Source organism: Ovis aries, chromosome 25 (genome assembly GCF_016772045.2).
Source record: "Ovis aries strain OAR_USU_Benz2616 breed Rambouillet chromosome 25, ARS-UI_Ramb_v3.0, whole genome shotgun sequence".
Classification (NCBI taxonomy): domain Eukaryota; kingdom Metazoa; phylum Chordata; class Mammalia; order Artiodactyla; family Bovidae; genus Ovis; species Ovis aries.
Genome location: NC_056078.1, coordinates 31,401,166 through 31,419,059, shown reverse-complemented (window position 1 = coordinate 31,419,059; position 17,894 = coordinate 31,401,166). Strand labels below are relative to the sequence as shown.

General features: G+C 41.9%; 1 protein-coding gene across 1 annotated transcript in view; it reads right to left on the bottom strand.

Moving 5' to 3' along the window:
* The window catches only part of LRMDA (leucine rich melanocyte differentiation associated), a 1,186,567-nt gene that overhangs the window by 148,371 nt on the left and 1,020,302 nt on the right, over window positions 1-17,894 (bottom strand). The window lies entirely within an intron of this gene.

Below are 17,894 nucleotides of genomic sequence, written 5' to 3'. Positions count from 1 at the left end.
CGCTTAGTCAGGCTGTCGACAAATAATAGGATTCATCCCATTCCATATTAGCTGACAGTATCTAAATCTTACATGGCCAATGAGCTTTGCCCAAGTTCTAATTCTTCCAAGAAAGCTTCCCAGACTCTACTACCCTGCAGGATGTATAGACATTGTCTACTACGACCTTGGCATCACTGGCTTATGACATATCCTGGATTCTCTAACCATTCTTTTAGCTTTAATTGGACTTCACATGTGGTGCTAATGGTAAAGAACCTGCCTGCCAAACAGAAAAAATGAGGTTTTGATCCCTGGGTTGTGAATATCTCCTGGAGGAGGGCATGGCAACCCTCTCCAGTATTCTTGCCTGGAGAATCCCATGGATAGAGGAGCCTGGCAGACTACAGTCCATAGGGTCGCAAAGAGTCGGACACAACTGAACTGACTTAGCATGCACGCGCACACTACAATCTTGGCATCACTGGCTTACGGCGTGTACTGGATTATTTAACCATTCTTCTATCTTTGATCTTCTAAGAGTCAATTACTTGAGCTTGAGTACTGCAGTTCTCCAAAGGTCCCAATATTGAGGTGTTTTCATATGCTTTCCTCCAGACCTTGTAGATGAGAAAATCTGGTGGGCAGTGGGCAAGAGTTTTAAGGACGTCCCCAAGGAGTTCTCCTGCACCTTATAGTTTGAGGACCTCTGCCCTAAAGAACCTGTCTTTTGGTCAGAGTTCATTCAGAAGACATGATGCTAGCTGGTCATCTGTCTGTGATATTTTTAAATTACACGATGTTTGGAGAGAGCTCCAAAGACACCTCCTTCTTACACCCTACAAAAAGCCATTACTCTGGTCATCTCTGCAGGCACCTCTCGGGTGTGCTGAGTAAGAGAGGACACGATGAAAGCCCGCATTCGGCACTAAGGATCAGGGTACATTGGTAACCCTCCTGTTCTCTACGCAAGAAGAATCTTATCCTGAAGCTGCTCAGAAGTAAGTTCTGTGGTTTACACCCACTTGAATGGAATTAGGGAGCTCACTGGATTCCTTCCAAACTTTACAAACAACACCTTTGCTTCTTATCACCTGAGGCTGCATCTACCAACTGGGCCCTCTCTCTGCTAAGGATTGAGCAGCGAGGACAGAGCATTGTTTCTGAGTCAGAAGAACAAATTATGTCTGAACAGTGAAGTACTCCAAACCCAGTCAACCACAGCCCAGGCAAATATTACATAATTGGCCCTAATTAGTAAAATTACTATCAATATTAGGAAAAAAAGGTAATGTCACACATTTAAATGTTCCATATCTCTCTCTTAGAGCATTCCTGTCTCACAAAATTTTCCATGAAATTCAAAACTCTCACCCTGGGGCTTGCAGTAATTACGCAGAGTCTGCAGTCCACCTGCGTGTTTTTGTACTACAGAGATTGTAACAGGCTGAGAGAAAAATTTGTATGTTTGTCTTTGCCATACTCTAATTTAGGCAAAGTATTAATGGAGTAAGCAGCTGAAAATGAATTTCACTTATGTTTATATTTTTAAAATCAAATACTGAGTTCAAATACAAGACATTCATTTTTTATCTATTTATTTTAATGTACTTATATTAACTTTCCATCATAGTTCAGTTAGGCTCAATTTTGATAACACAGTATATGTGCACACAATCAGTGCACAAATATATATGGTCTAAATACATATCCACAAATTGCCAGAAAATTGACAAACTTTATAAAAAGAAAACTCCATGTTTGAATCATCCCCAAACCATCTGAATACAAATTAACATTACACATTTGGATTCAAATTTATGAAATAGCATGAGAAATAGCTTTCCTAACTCCACAGTAATAAAGAATCAAGAAACAGATATTTTCTCAATTTCTTCCCATTACATTTTATGTCCTCATTTAGATGTATCTGGGAAGATCTCTAAACTGACACCACTGTGAGAGGCCCCTGGGATTCACAAATATCATTTCCATGACACTCAGAAAACTGGAGGAAAAGAGGAAAATGTGAGCGGGCGATAAATTGGAGCTAATCTCTTTCTGCCACAACCTGAAATGATACTTGGCCAGGTAATCTCCCCATCCTCCATGCTGTAATAAGGGCTTGTCTATCTCTCCCAGATGCCCAACCTGAGTAGCGGCATCTCCCCCAAATACTTGTACTAGAAATTTCCTAACAGGATTCCAAGGCTCTGAAAGAAAAACAAAAATGAAAAATAATTCTGTCATGCAATATGCGTCATAAGTTTGAAGAAAAAGCAAACCCTGGTGTTTCAGGTCTGCAATAAATAAAACAAAGAATGGATTCTTTGGAGTCATAAAACTCAGCCAACCATAAAATGCATAAAGAGCCCTGACAGGGCCCTCTAAACCTTCTGGAGCCCTGTTCAGCATGGCACTGCTTTGAAAACCCCAGATTAGCCCTGCCCTGCGGCGCCTCCACTCCGGTTCAAGCAAGGAAGTCCTTAGATCTAAACAGGAAGAGCAGAGTGGTCAAACGGTGTCCGGGCCTGCTCCATTTCCATCCTGTCTTTGAAAACACGGTTTGGCACTGAGGGAAAGTGAAGCTGCATTGGAAACAGACCGCTACCTCTGACTAATGGGGCTGCTGCTGCTGCTGCTAAGTCACTTCAGTCGTGTCCGACTCTGTGTGACCCCATAGACGGCACCCACCAGGCTCCCCCGTCCCTGGGATTCTCCAGGCAAGAACACTGGAGTGGGGTGCCATTTCCTTCTCCAATGCATGAAAGTGAAAAGGGAAAGTGAAGTTGTTCAGTCGTGTCCGACTCTTAGCAACCCCATGGACTGCAGCCTACCAGGCTCCTCCATCTGTGGGATTTGCCAGGCAAGAGTACTGGAGTGGGGTGCCATTGCCTTCTCCAACTAATGGGGCATCTTTGGGCAAATCACTTCTTCCAGCCTCAGCTTCTTCATCTGAAAATGATGACAGAGCCCACCTCACAGTTGCGGTGAGGACCAAAGCCAGTCAGCAGGTGAAGCGCTTAGTGGAAGACTGGCCCAGAGGAAGCATCGGTCATCCCATCATCCCTTACGTTGGTGGGAGAAATGGGACTCGATCCAGAGGGCTTGCCTGTTGGACATTCAACCAAACAAGCATCATGAAGAAGGCAAGGAAAAGCAGCAAATGCACCCAGTCTGCTTCTCCTGTGGCTCTTTTTCAAAAAATGCATCCTGCTACTTTTGCTCTCGCATTTTCTGTCAGACTCTGAGGCCTAATGCCACGTCACTTTCATGCACTGAAGAAGGAAATGGCACCCCACTCCAGTGTTCTTGCCTGGAGAATCCCAGGGACGGGGGAGCCTGGTGGGTGCCGTCTATGGGGTCACACAGAGTCGGACACGACTGAAGCGACTTAGCAGCAGCAACAATGTCACCAAATTCTGCATGTCATCGTCCCATCTCTCTGTCTTGTTTTACAGTTACCTCTTGCCATGTCTGTTTTCCTCACCTGATATGATCGCTTGAGTTTACAAATCAGGCTTTACTCAGACCCTGGGACCCACAGAAATCTTCCTAGAACTTTGGGCACAACAGGTCCATAATAAACATTTCCTGCAGGGTGGGTGTGGTGTGGAGTGAGCAGCTAAATGAAAAAAAGGAAAGAAAAGAAAAACCCAACTAAGGTATTAGGAGAAGCTTTACTTTTATCTTAGCTATGGTGACAAATAACTCTTTAACCTTGGGAAAGTCACTTAATTTCTTTGGACATCAGTTTCTCCATCTGCAAAGATAATCTCTGATTTCATTTGTTGCTCTAAAATTCTCTAACTTGAAGAAAAACAGCTGCAAAAGGGATCCTTTGTTATCTGGTCCGCTGAACTGTTAGAGCAGAAGAATGAGACCAGCTGAGCCTGGACCCATTCCTTAGTGCAAGTTTTAAAACTCAAATTGCTTATTGCTCTTTCAGCTGTTCTCACCCGTCCTATTTAATGTATGGATTTATACATTTATTTAGATTGTAAAAATTCAAGGCACTGCTAGGATTCAGACACCACTGGGTCTGTGTCCTCATGATCCTACAGGGCTTGAGCCCAAAGCTCTGTCCACAAAGAGGAGAAATCGTGCTCACAAACTAGTGGACATCACTTGGAAGAGTGGGAGGAACCAGCAGCACAGGTAGCACATGGGGAGAGGAAGGATGTAGGTGCACGTGGGCTCTGGTTCTGGCTGCAGTCTCTCTCCATGAAGCACTGTCCCCCTGACAAGTCAGAGGCTTGACCAGATTTATGAGTTTTCTACGCTCAGTCAGAATGGAGCCTGCTCTGACCTACAGAAGGTCACTCAACCATACTGAGTATTTGTCAGCATTCCATGGCCAAAGATAAAGTGAGTAAAGATCCAAGACAGATTTAGAAATGTCCCTGTTTATTTCTGGAAACTGTGAGTATCTGTCTGGACACAAAGAGCACAGAGGCTGGACTTCCTTTCCCTGAACACAGATGTTCTTGCACGGGGCCATGAGGTGCCTCCTCCAGAGCCAGCGTCTTGTCACAGCAATCAGCAGCTCATGTTGCAAGAAGCCCTCCTGGAAGCACACTGCTCATCCCACGTGGGCACCCAGGGGTCCAGTGAAACACACAGAACAGGTGAAGGCAGCAGAGTGGAGGGTTAGCCCTGCACTCAGCACATCCCACATTCTGCCGAAACCCCGAGTGACCTGGGTCACGGGAAGGACCACAAACCTGGCTTGATTCTCTTCCCTGCCATCATTCACAGCCCAGTGACAATGGAGCCTTTTCTTCACAAGCTTATTTTTCACTTATACAAAGTGTTAATGAATGTTCCTCTCTCTGTTCCTGATAGCCTGTTTCACCAATTCTGCCACCGCAGTACTCAACTCGCTTGCTTCTAAAATGAGAACACTGGAGATACTCTGTGGTGGTATGGAAACATACGATCAGGACTCAACACAGCAGAGGCTCCTCTCAGCGTACAGAACACATCTGATGTTTCAGTGTAACTAAAGCCTTGCACTTCCTCTTTTTTCAGAGGCAACAGATGGAATGAAAGTAGAAATTGGGGAAGTAACTAATATCCCAGTAGTCAAAGCATTTGCTTAGTCCACCCAGTTTCTCCCAAGGCCTAACAAGCCATCTGGAGTATAATCTTTCTTTTCATCATTTGTTTAGTCATTTTTATCCCCATTGCCTTTGCCAGAAAGAAAGAGTGTCAGGAGGACCAAAGAGAGAAATCATTATCCTTGAATTCTGTTTCTGGGTAACAGCTTCTGAGAACTGGTGTGGCCTAATGAGCTGATAACCCCAGGATCGACTTCTCTTGGGATAGTGCTCTGCTGACTTGTGGAAAGAGCCTACCAAAGACAAGATGAGCAGGCGGCCTGGTACAGGGCCTCCCAACAGAAGGAAGTGTGATACTGAGAACAGCAGCAGCAGCTGATCAGGGCATTACATCTCCTCGTTTGTTTGTTTGAGCCTTTCTGCAAAACAGGAAGGTAAGATGTTTGATCTGTGTGACTGTTCCTGACCCAGAGTCCTGGGTTGCCTTTTCAGCCCCTTCCCTTTGAGATCCTCTCCCTCCTGCTCTGAGGAGTGTCACACAACACCCTCAGCCTAATGAGTCACCCTCAAGGGCCTGAGTGAATGCACGCGATTCTAGAATCTCATGCAAAGGGGATTTATGCTGAAGTCACTGGGGGGCTCTGGGTCACCATATGTGGAAAGAAATGTTTTAGCCTGACCAAGGGCTAAGTTACAGTTCTTCCAATGACTCCCCATGTGACCTGGAGAAGTCATGTCACTTCCACCAGGGCCTCAGTGTTCTCATTTGCAAAAAACAGGGACTTGGCCAGATAATCTCTACATTCCTCTGCAAGTAGATATTTGGTGATATCTAGGGAAGCCTAAGTAGCTCAGCAGTAAACAATCTGCCTGTCAGTGCAGGAGACACAGGTTCGATCCCTGGGTCTGGAAGATCCCCTGGAGAAGGAAATGGCAACCCACTCCAGTATTCTTGCCTGGAATATCCCATGGACAGAGGAGCCTGGTGGGCTACAGTCCACAGGGTCACAGAGTCAGACACGACTTAGTGAGTAAATAGCCATAACAAATCCTTCCTGAGAACAGGGAACAAATGTGCAACATAGATGATTCTTAATGTACCTATAAAATTAAACAGATTAGAAGAGAATGGTCTAGTTCATGGTCAGAAAGATCAGGGTGGCTTCATTTCAGGCTGCCTTTCACAGGAATCTTCAGAACAAGAAGGGTCTATGACTTATTTATCTTTATAAACCCAAGAGCTAACCCAATATCTTGCTATTGTCATATAATAAAGACCTACTGGATTAATCCATGAACGAATGAAAAAATCAAGCAGACACTTAGGGTTTGATGGCAGCTGCACTTCCTTCTGTGTGTGTGCGTGGCACAGGCATGCTTGTGTATATCTATGCATACATGTACACCATACATGTATCTGTAGCAATTATCATGTATCACTTAGGACTCAGTACTGGCTGTCTCTTTCTTCTACCAGGTGGTAAGCTCTTTGCAGAAGGAGATCTCATCTTATTCATTGTTGTCTCCTGAACAGCTAACCAGAGCCTGATTGGTGGTCAATGCTCAGTAAAATTTATTAGGTGGATAGGGAGATGGAAGGATGAATAGTTGGGTTGATTAATCAACAAAGCAGTGATAAGCACTGTGTAAACAGAAAGGGCAAGCATGCTTCTTCTCTTTCCAGCGTTGTTTTTTTTTTTTTTTTTTTTGTGGGCGAAGGTGGTGGTAAGAGAGATATATAGGAGAAGAGAATTGAGTAAAGAAAGAGGAAGAGAGAGAGAGAGAGTGAGAGAGAAAGATTGATTGATTAAAATTATAACAAAGCCCAAGAATCAAGAGTGGTGCTTTATCAGTGGGTAGGAGGCTGCCTGTTCAGAGTTTAGTATGATCAAGGCATTGATGGTTTGGAGAAATAAGATATTCAACTTCTGGAATGAGAAAGAGAAAAGGAGCTGAGAAGGCAACAGTTATCAAGAAAATGAATTATGCAAGGAAATAAATTATGTTTTTTATTCTTCTGTTACTAATCCCTCAGGATTTTAATTTTTGCGTTTTTAAAGAGACTTAAGTCTTCAGCACAGGTGAGGTGGAGTGGGATTAATAATAAGCTTAAGCAGTAACCATGCATTCGGATTTGGAAATTTGTTAGAAGTAACAGATTGAATTTCTGCCTGGAGATGCAAAAGCATTCTTATTTCCTATGGTATCATACAAGCCATTCTAGTTACACTCTAGTTTATCAAAGGATGGGGAGTGGGGACTGCGGGTGAGAATTTGATGTTGTGACAAATGAGAATGGCTACCCGGTGATGCAGGGGAAGGACAGGCTGGAACAATCTAAAGACTGGGACCCAAGGAAAACACAAACCAGCAACATGATCCATAGCCTCAGTCACTCCTTAGGAAAGGCTATTTCTGTTTCTCCAATTTCCCCCACGTCACTCTTGAGAGCAGTGTTGATTACCAGATAACCAGAGCCTTTGGTCTTTCACAGAATCAACAGCTTGGCAGCCATGAAGTGACAGGCATCAATACGAATCGCACTAGCCTGTCTGTAACTGGACCCCAGGACAGGCCGTGCTACACCTGCCTGCCCAGGAAATGCACTCCAGGGCCTCCCCCACAGAAACCACTAGCAACACTTATTAGCTGTTTCCTTGCCTGATAAGTGGTCTGTGCTGAGTTCTGGCTCCCATTATTATATTCATTTCAGCCTGTGTCTTGAAACCTGATACCTTTGTACTTGGGGGGTGTGCAGTCTGCCACCTGACAATGATTTGACATGACACAGTGACAAAAAACAGGGGGAGAGGATGGAAATAAAGACCAAGGGATCCAAGCTGCTGTGCTGGCAGCTCCAGGCGGGAGTGCCCATCAGCTCATATATCTGTTAGCAGGAGCCCAGGCCCCACTGGTGGAAGGGTCAGATGACTCATGCTGGGGCTCAGTGGGGCTGAGAGATATCAATCTTCCTCTGGTGGTCAAGGCCCTCCTGGTGCAAAATGACTGTGGATTGTTTGCCTGCACTTTGGAGATTATGTGGCTCAATTTCTGCCCCTCACCTCTTCCTTCCATTCTCCTGATACCTCATTCATCTATTTGTTCCTTCTTCCTGGGCCTTTGGGACTACACTCAGAGCTGTCACTGGGTTGGTGAACATGGATGCTAAGCGCCATAGCAACCATATGTGAGTGCTGCAATCATTCAAGAGATCATTCAGGGTGTGGAGTAGAAGGGACAGTCAAGGTGAAAGCCTTTAAGCTCTGGAAACACCGATATAGGCACAGATGGGGAAACAGCTAAGATTCTAGAGTCTGTGAGTAATGTAATAAGCAGTGGGCATGCAACAAGCCTAATCTAGGTCTCATCCATAGACCAAACAAGATTGACTAGGCCACTGATCTTAAAATATTTGATTGTTATATGAGTCATACATTTTTTTTTAGTTATTAATAAACACTATATTCATTAGACTCAAGCATGAAAAGAAAATGGAGCTGAGATGGTAGAAGCCACAGCTCAGCACTGCGGGGTCACCTACATGTCCCTTGCTGCATCTTTCAGAACAGGAGAGCTCCACAGAGCTCAGTGTGGAAACCTTAGGGCCGGTAATTTCTAAGTTCCCTTCTAACCTGAAGGTTGTTTGGGGTAAGGCAGGAGAGTCAGGAAACTTGGAGAGAGGGGATAGGGATTGGCACTCAATTAGAATTATCCTCTCTCTCCCATGTTATGCTTTCTTTTTGTTATCAGTGGCTCTAGAGAACTGTGGCTGGCCGTGGGGAGATTAAATAGGTAAAGGACGAGCATGTGAGCCAGGACCCTGACCCACCCCCACTGCCATCTAGAAAGCTCAGACTTTTACAAATACTGGAACTTAAAAGAGTTCCAAAACAATCAGTCCAGATTGAAGCTTTACAAAAGGAAATTATATGCTGGGAAAAGTTCCCAATATATTTAATATAGTGAGGATCTGTTAACTCTTTACCATCATCATGACCACCAACTACCACAAACACAAGGTGGGTATCACCAGGATGATAACAGAGTACACAGTATTTACAGAACTTTGTCATATGCTCTTCTAAGACTGTTATATTTATTACCTTCCTAGAGAAAGGCATTATTATTCTGCTTTTTAAAAATGAGAAGACTGAACCCGAGGAAGTTAAGTGACTTCCTCAAGTCCCAGAGTTGGTAAGCGGAAGAACGGGGATTTGAACTCACGCAGTCTGATTGTGAGGTCTGTGCTCTTGAAAGAATTGCCATCCAGGAAAGAGGGCTGATGGGGGTGAGGAGAAAGCTGGACTGTGGAAGGGCTCGAGCAAACTGAAGTCAGCAAGGCTGTGTTTCACTGGTATAAGGCTCCTCATTACAGGTCCTTTTTGCATCTATGCATCTTTCGGAATCACCCCACCTTAGCCAGTAAATTCACCTTCAAGATACCTGGTTATTATCTTGCTTATTCTCTTCTTACATTATTCAGAAAATATTTATATTCTTTTTTCTCACTGAGATATAAATAATGGATAACAGGTTAATCTGTTCTCTCAGATTGAGTTGTGTTTTTTACCAGCAACCAAATCCTTGAATTAAAGAGATGAAACTTCACTTGTAAAATTTCAATGTCAGCATCTGAATAGGGATTTTGGACTTCTGAAATAACCGGTCTTACTGCTGCTGCTGCTGCTAAGTCACTTCAGCCGTGTCTGACTCGGTGCGACCCCATAGACGGCAGCCCATCAGGCTCCCCCATCCCTGGGATTCTCCAGGCAAGAACACTGGAGTGGGTTGCCATTTCCTTCTCCAGCGCATGAAAGTGAAAAGTGAAAGTGAAGTCGCTCAGTCATGTCCGACTCTTAGCGACCCCAGGGACTGCAGCCCAGCAGGTTCCTCCATCCATGGGATTTTCCAGGCAAGAGTACTGCAGTGGGGGTGCCACTGCCTTCTTTGAACCAATCTTACTAGTGCTCTTGAAATCTATTAGGTGATTTTGAATTCATCAGGGAAAGCCTGTCCAAATGGGGAAATAGATATAATCTCTAGTCCAGATACTAATATATTAATATCCCAGGTGGCACAATGGTAAAGAATCTGCCTGCCAATGCAGGAGATGCAGGTGCAATCCCTGGGTTGGGAAGATCCCCTGGAGTAGGAAATGGCAACTCACTCCAGTATTCTTGCCTGGAAAATCCCATGAAAGAGAGGCACTGCAGGCTACAGTCCATGGGGTCACAAAGAGTCGGACATGACCAAGCAACTGAGATTTAGCCCAGATACTATTCAATGGAAAAAATATCAGAAAGTTTTGGCCTTAGATTTTTGGGGAAGGAGAGGGGTGGTGGGATGAAGAGGTTGAAATCACTTAATGACCCTATCTGAAACTATTCTCTACCTCTATTCCTGGGTCACCCACAGGCTAACTTTTCCTTTGAACATTCAAGCTCCTTCAAGTAATTTATTTATGTTTGGTCTTTTCTTTTATAGGGCAGAACAAAACCAAAGAAAAATAACATCCCCTTCTCCAAAAACATTTGCTGGGCCTCCCTAGGAGGAAATGGGAGGGCTCAATGAGACACACAAACCCGGCTCTCAGTTCCATACAACTCTCTCCTGCTGGCCTGGAGAAATCACTCAGCACTCGTAATGAGAGGATGCAGTGGCTAATTTTACACCATAAATCATAAGGCTAATACTATGACTAAAAAGTGATACCATCAGCTTCTTTTCCTTCAAGGCTGCTAGATCTTAGTCAATTACTTATGAACGAAGATTTAAAGACTTCAGAAGCCCCTTTGCTAACAAAAGATGCTTCTGCTATTAGCTTTCCTGTCCCTTTGGAAAGACTCTTCAGTACCCCTAGAAAGAGCTCTCAAGCATTCTCAGCATTTATAGGAAGAGTGCTTGCAACGGAGCAGCAATTAACAATGCCAGCTTAACAGAAATTCTCGATACCCTACCAGTGATACTGCCAACACTCCTAGGGTAGCCTAATATAAGAGGAGATAGGAAAACACACAGAGATAGGGAAAAATACACCTCGTTTCCGGCATATTTCTCAAGCTGTTTAAATATGAAACAAAATCCTACCAGGCTACAAGTTTCCAGCTGTTATGATATCATAAGATAAATTTACAGCTAGAGAAACAGCATGTTTGCCTTTATAAAGTATGGAAATATAAATGTTCCAAGTGTTAAAACTGTCCAAACAAATTAATTCAAGTAAAAATAGTTGTCTCAGATTGAGCTCACTCCCATTTGATTTCTGTTTATAGAGCCTGTGAGCACACTCCTCTCGGGGAGAGGAGGGGAAGCGATTTTCCATCTCAGCAGGTGTCCTTCAGTTCATGGAAATCCAAGGAGCCCTAAGGCAGGGCAGTCGGGTTGCCCCTGCCCACATCCTCATTGCTGATCTTGTCATTAAAATCTTAAGTTAGCCCCTTTGCACGAGAAGAAAGATGCCCTGTGAGGGACTGAGACTGGAAACCTTATGATGAGCTCCCATTTGGGATGTTCATCGCGAGCTAAAATGAAAAAAGAGTTTCTTTCCTCAGTGACTTTGAAAAGAATAGAGTGGTGATTAACAGCAATATTTTTTTTAATGAAACGCAACCCGTCATCCCTGTCATCTCCTGGCCATCCTCGCTTGTACGCGCCTCCCTGACAAGAGGAATAATAATGGTCATACATCACTGCTCCGCATGTCCAATCATCTAAATCTTCCCTCACTGCAGCCTCCGAGACTCAATTACTTTATTGACATGCAATCTTCATAAGGGGAGAAATATTGTGCATGTAAGGTCACTTGGTTATGAAGACATATTATCATATTATCTGCATGAGGGTTGCAGGGCTAAGACCTGACAGAGCTAATTATAATGGGACATGATAGAAAGCTCAGTACACATTATTCGCTTGGCTGCACTAAAGGTGAGGTAAGTCCATGACATCATGGTTTGGTGAAAAAAAAAAATAATAATGTGGTTTGGAGGCTGTAACTTCTTTTTAACTTCCCATATTTTTACATCCGTACTGCAGTGGACAATGAAAGAATTGGTTAGTAGATTCCTCAGACAGCAAGGAAGAGAGCTGGCATACCTATGCTGTGTATCTGCCCATGTGTGCACGTGTGTGTGTATGAGATCCACGTAGTTATTCCCTCTGCTAACACCAAGTTTCAGTCCATTTCCCAGCAAGTGAAATGAGAGTGACTCAAGGGAAAAAGGTAAACGGATACAAATAGGTCAATTTGGTAACAGAGTAAAACTTGCCCTCACCCTCAATTAACCCCTTCTCAGATCCTCCTAGTCTCCTTCTCTTGGTCTCTCTGACAGAGCCTTATCTTGCCAAGATTTAGTGCTCCTGCACGTATTTTCTTTGTTCAGATACACCAGGTTATTTAAGCATTCACCATCAGATGCATGCTGGAAGTATCGTGTATTGCTGAGGTCCACAGCGAGGCAGTCATTCTCTTCTCTGTATCCTCAGCTCATATGTGTTCCCCATTCATCCCATGTGTATCGCCTATTGAGGGGCCAGAAAGAGGAGCTTGAGTGGAAATTCTGCAAAAAAAAAGGAGCTCGGGGAGAGGAATTGGGGCCAAGCTCTTGGACTTTCCAGCCTTGCCACAGTTCATAGGGACCTGGAAAGAAAATCAGGGTGGACGGACCTACGATGAGTCATGAAACCAACATCAAGTCAGCCTCCATGGATCTGGGCTTAAGCCCCAAACACATGTTCTTCTTTTAGAAAAGTTTACAAACTTTTAAAGAGGAGTAACAGAGCTGTTCAAAGCATCATTACAATCCAAGATAGGCTGGCTTCTAGAATCTCTCTCTATCAACAGAGAATGAATTCAATAAGAAAGAGCTGCCTAAGCTCCAAAACCTGCCTTAGTCTTGTAATATGAGTGCTTTGCCTCAGACACAGAAGTACAGAGTAAAACAAGAAACTGAGGTGCCCCAATTCTCTCTTATTTACTGTTCTAGTAACTTCTCTATTTCTGATACTAATGGCTCAAAAATAATGGTGACATCGATAACAAAGCCACCAAGAGACCCAGGGTTGTTTTCCTGAATTAGAAATTAAATTGTGCACAATGATGTTGACATTAAGTAAATTTGATAGTGATCCACATACAGTAGAAATAGCAACTCTTTAGACATCTCAACTTTTGATTGGTTATTTTGAACTAGGATGTTTAATGCATTATACCTCCACCTTCAGCACCACAAAAGTCTTTCTGAAATAGAGAGGTTCACAAAGGACCATTTCCCAAAGTTGAGGTATTAATTGAGATAAAATTGTATGACCAGTAGAAAGAGATTTGGGCTAAGGTTTAGGAGATTTAAAAATCTACTCCTGACTCACCTACCTATCATACTTGACATGGCTCCCTAGCCAAGGTACAATTTCACTTTACACATTGAAGAAAAGCACTTGGGAGAGACAGCAAGGTATTGTTAAAGACCTATGATATTGCCAGTTAAATTGAGTTGAAAATCTGACCACATCATTTATTGGCTTCATGATCTCGAGCAAATTTTTTGCCTTCTGAGTCTCAACTGCCATTCTTTAAAACAGACAATGATAGTGTCTACTTCGAAGGATTTGTATGAAAATTAAATGATAAAAAATTAAATGAAGACACTTTGTAAACAAAATACACTTGGTGAACGGCCTCAGTCTGTTCTGTTTTAGACTGCTACACAGGTCATTGATATAAGCAAACACAGACTGTGACGAGTAAGACCCCAACTAACATACGGAATGGCTATCATTCATGCTGTCACCAGATCACATTCTCAAATATGATTTGGATTTTCAGGGTCAAAAAATCATTTTCATCAGAAAGTCCTTGGCCATCCAGAGTCATTAGTAATGAAACTGTGATGGTAGAAAATGATGTAATGAAGGAAGAAGTCACTGAAGACCAAAAGACAACTTCATATAGAAGGTGGGCCATGGCTTAGGATCACAAAGGAGCCCGTTTGGTTATCGACTCTATATACCTGTCCTCACACTCATCCAGAAGGTGTGAGACCAACAGTCTGGAGAAGTAAATAATCCTTCCTTCTCTGGAATCAGAGCACCGTCTGCAACATCTTCCCACCCAGCCTAAAAGTAAGAAGACTCCCTTCATCCCTTGAAGCCTCAGAGTCTACGTCTCAGGAAGTGATTTCCAGTTAGCTGGTTTCCTGCAATACCTCCTCAGTGGATTAAGGTCACTACTGTTTAAGAAAAGCAGACACAGGAGCAATGGAAGCAACCACCTGACTCAAGTTAGGGCATATGATTTTGATTTGAGTCTAAAAGGGGCTATGCTGCTGCTGCTGCTAAGTTGCTTCAGTCATGTCCGACTCTGTGCAACCCCATGGGCAGCAGCCCACCAGGCTCCTCTGTCCATAGGATTCTCCAGGCAAGAATACTGGAGTGGGTTGCCATTTCCTTCTCCAAATGGGGGCTATGACCGACTATAAAAAGCAACAGCAAAAGTTTTCAGTAGTGCCCTTTTTTCACTTTAGAAAGAACTTCATACTCCTTAATTTTTAAATATTTATTTCAAACCCTCTGTGGAATCTGAAAAGTCACTCAAATAATAAAAGTCAGTCAAATAATAATCGCATGCATTATTTCCTGTAATCTTCACAACAATTTTATGAAACAAATATTATTGCCAGACCCATTTTGTTGGTGAAGAAATCAAGCCTGAGAAAAGTTAAATGAATTTCTCCAGGTCAAACAGCTAACCAATGACTTAATTGTGCATTGTTTAAAATCCCCTTCATGGAGTATTGGGGATTTGCTTTATAGCATGAAATAGAAGAAATTTATCTCTTTTTGCCTCTTACGCATAGTAGATAAAACAGGTTATCTCCTTTCTAAAAGGGCGATGAATTTGGCCAGCTGGTGGGCAGCGTTGAGTTGGATGATTAAATTCTTCAGTTTATGCGGAGGTTCAGGAGGGTAAGTCCCCTTCTGTATGAGGAAGCAGCTTGTAGCAAATGCATGGGAAAGAGGAAGGGTTTCAGATGGAGAGGGGAGATCTGAAGGCAAAGTTGGCTGTGGTGTGGGTAGATGGCCCCAAGTTATTACAATTTTCCCTCTTCTATTATTCCATCATAGATACTTCTGTCAAAAGTTGTTAGCCTTCATATCTGCTCTATTAATAAAATGAAGGCATCTCTTAGGAAGACTTCCACCTTAAGAATTAGTACTTTGTTATGAGGATTTTTAAACAATTACCGAAGAGTGAGACATGAAATAGGGGCTTGAATAGAAAAAGGCTTCGCTTTAGAATTAGAAAGACTGAGGAGAGAAAGGGGAAGTGGAGGTGGATTTCTTTTTTCATGGTCCTTATTACTGAGCATCATTATTTAGCCTCAGATTCAGGATGGGTGAGACTCAGTTTGATGAGTATGGTAGATGAGATGCTTGTAGACCAACATTCCTCAGAAAAACAACTAGGACTGGTGTGGAAGATAGGTACAGAAACTTTTATTTGGAGCCTTCACAGACTTACTAAGGCAGTTGGGACATGAGGGCATTAAATCCTGGAGGGAAAGGAAATACAGAAAATGGAAGTACAAAGACACATCCCTGACACCCAGGGTTACTTTTGCCCTGAGACAATTTTCAATTCTTAAGCTGTAACTGAAAGATGTAGAAGCTGAACCAAACATTTAACAATCTTACAGATCTTGAAGGACAGAATTAAATATGAAATTTGCCAGAAAGAAGGGGTGCAAATAGATCTCCAGGACTTTCAGTTGGGCCTCTGAAGAAGTATATCACAGGTGGAGGGGTAACTAGAAATAGATCTTGCCTCACCAAGAGTGTAACCTAACTTCTACACCGTTAACTGGACTGAGGTGATTTTTCCCTACTCTGTCTCCTAGAAACAAAATAAATTTCCTCTGGAGGAAAACAACACTATTCACAATCTCAAATGAGCTCCATAATTTTGCACTCAGGATAAGATATTCTATGAAATATCATGTGCATACCAAGAGACAAAAACAAATGTGCCCAAATCCAGACCAAAAAAATATATATATATATACAGAGCTACCTACCAAAGACTCAAATGTGGGAGTAATTAGCCAAGGACTTGAACATGTCAGCTACATATTTTAAAGTTATTAGAGGACAAAACATAAATTTAGCAAACAATTGAAAACTATAAAATAGAATCAAATGAAAATTCAGTTGTGAAACACAACGGGTCACACTAAGGACTCAACTGATATATTTAGCAGAAGAGTAGCTACAACAGAAGAAATTATTAAGAAAAGAGAGGATGGACCAGAAGGAACGTATACTAAATATAAGTTAAGAGGTCTCAGATGGTAAAGCGTCTGTCTACAATGCGGGAGACCCGGGTTCGATCCCTGGTTTGGGAAGATCCCCTGGAGAAGGAAATGGCAATCCACTCCAGTACTATTGCTTGGAAAATCCCATGGACAGAGGAGCCTGGGAGGCTACAGTCCATGGGGTTGCAAAGAGTCGGACACAACTGAGCGACTTCACTAGTGACTGACTCACTTCTAAGAGGTCACTACTTTAAATGTTAAACTGGGTAACAATGCAATTAAAAGGAAAATTTCACAATGACTTAAGAATATTCTATGCTGCTTATAAGAAACTAAGAAACTAAATATAAAAACTCAGATAATTTAAAAGTAAAGGAATGGAGGCAAAATATGATAAAAATGTTAATCATAAGAGAAAATGCATACATATAAATATTAAGTAAACTAGATTTAAAAGTAAGAAATACTACTAAAAGTAAAAAGTTGTATAACGATAAAGGAGTCAGTTATTCACGAAGATGTAAAAGTTCTAAATTTATACATATCAAATAATCTAAGATACACGTGAAACAAAAATTGACATAACTGAAGGAGACAACTCCAAAATCATAGCAGGAAGTCAGAGACCTCTCAGTAAGTGAAAGAAAAATTCAGGAGTCATATGAAATATTTGAATAGTATGATTAAGAAACCAACCATACACACACACACACCCATGAATATTGGAAGAACACTGCACATAAAAATGCCAGACATTGCACAATACAAAAAGTTCACTCAAAGCAAACATACACCAGGCTGTAAAGAAAGTGTCAACAAATCTGCAAAAACTGAAATAATGTAGAACATATTCTCTGGCCGAAGTGGAATTGCCTAGAAATTATTTACAACAGCTGAGCATGCCTAAGTGCTTAGAAATTACGCAATGGATTTCAAATAATCCACAGCAAAAACAACAACAACAACAACAACAATCAAAACAGTGGAAATTAGAACAGATCTTGAACTGAATGACTATGCAGATATGACATAAAAAATTTGTAGGATACACCGAAAGCCATGCTTACAGGAACATTTTTATCCTTAAACGCAAATGTTAGAAAAGAAGAAAGCTAAAAATCACTGATCAAATTATATATCTCAAGAAAAAAAAAAAGAATAGCAAGTAAAGCTCAATAAAGTGAAGAAAATGGTAAAAAAAAAAGAAATTTTAAAATAATAAAATATTCATGAAAATAATCAACAAAGCCAAAAGTTGGTTTTTTACAGAGGGCTTGCTAAATGAGAAGTCCTGGTATGAGGATAAGGATAATACTTCCCAAGAGAAAAATAGAGAAAACATCAAATACAATATTAGAAATAAAGAGGGACATCAATACAGTGCTCCCCAAATAGATGAGAGGATACTGTCAATAAGTTAATGCAAATAAGTTTGACATTTTAATACATTTTTTTAAAAACATCAAATCAGACACAATAAAAATCAGAATAGTTCTGTATCTTAAAGAAATCAAGTCTATAATTAAAAACATTCTCACAAAGAGAA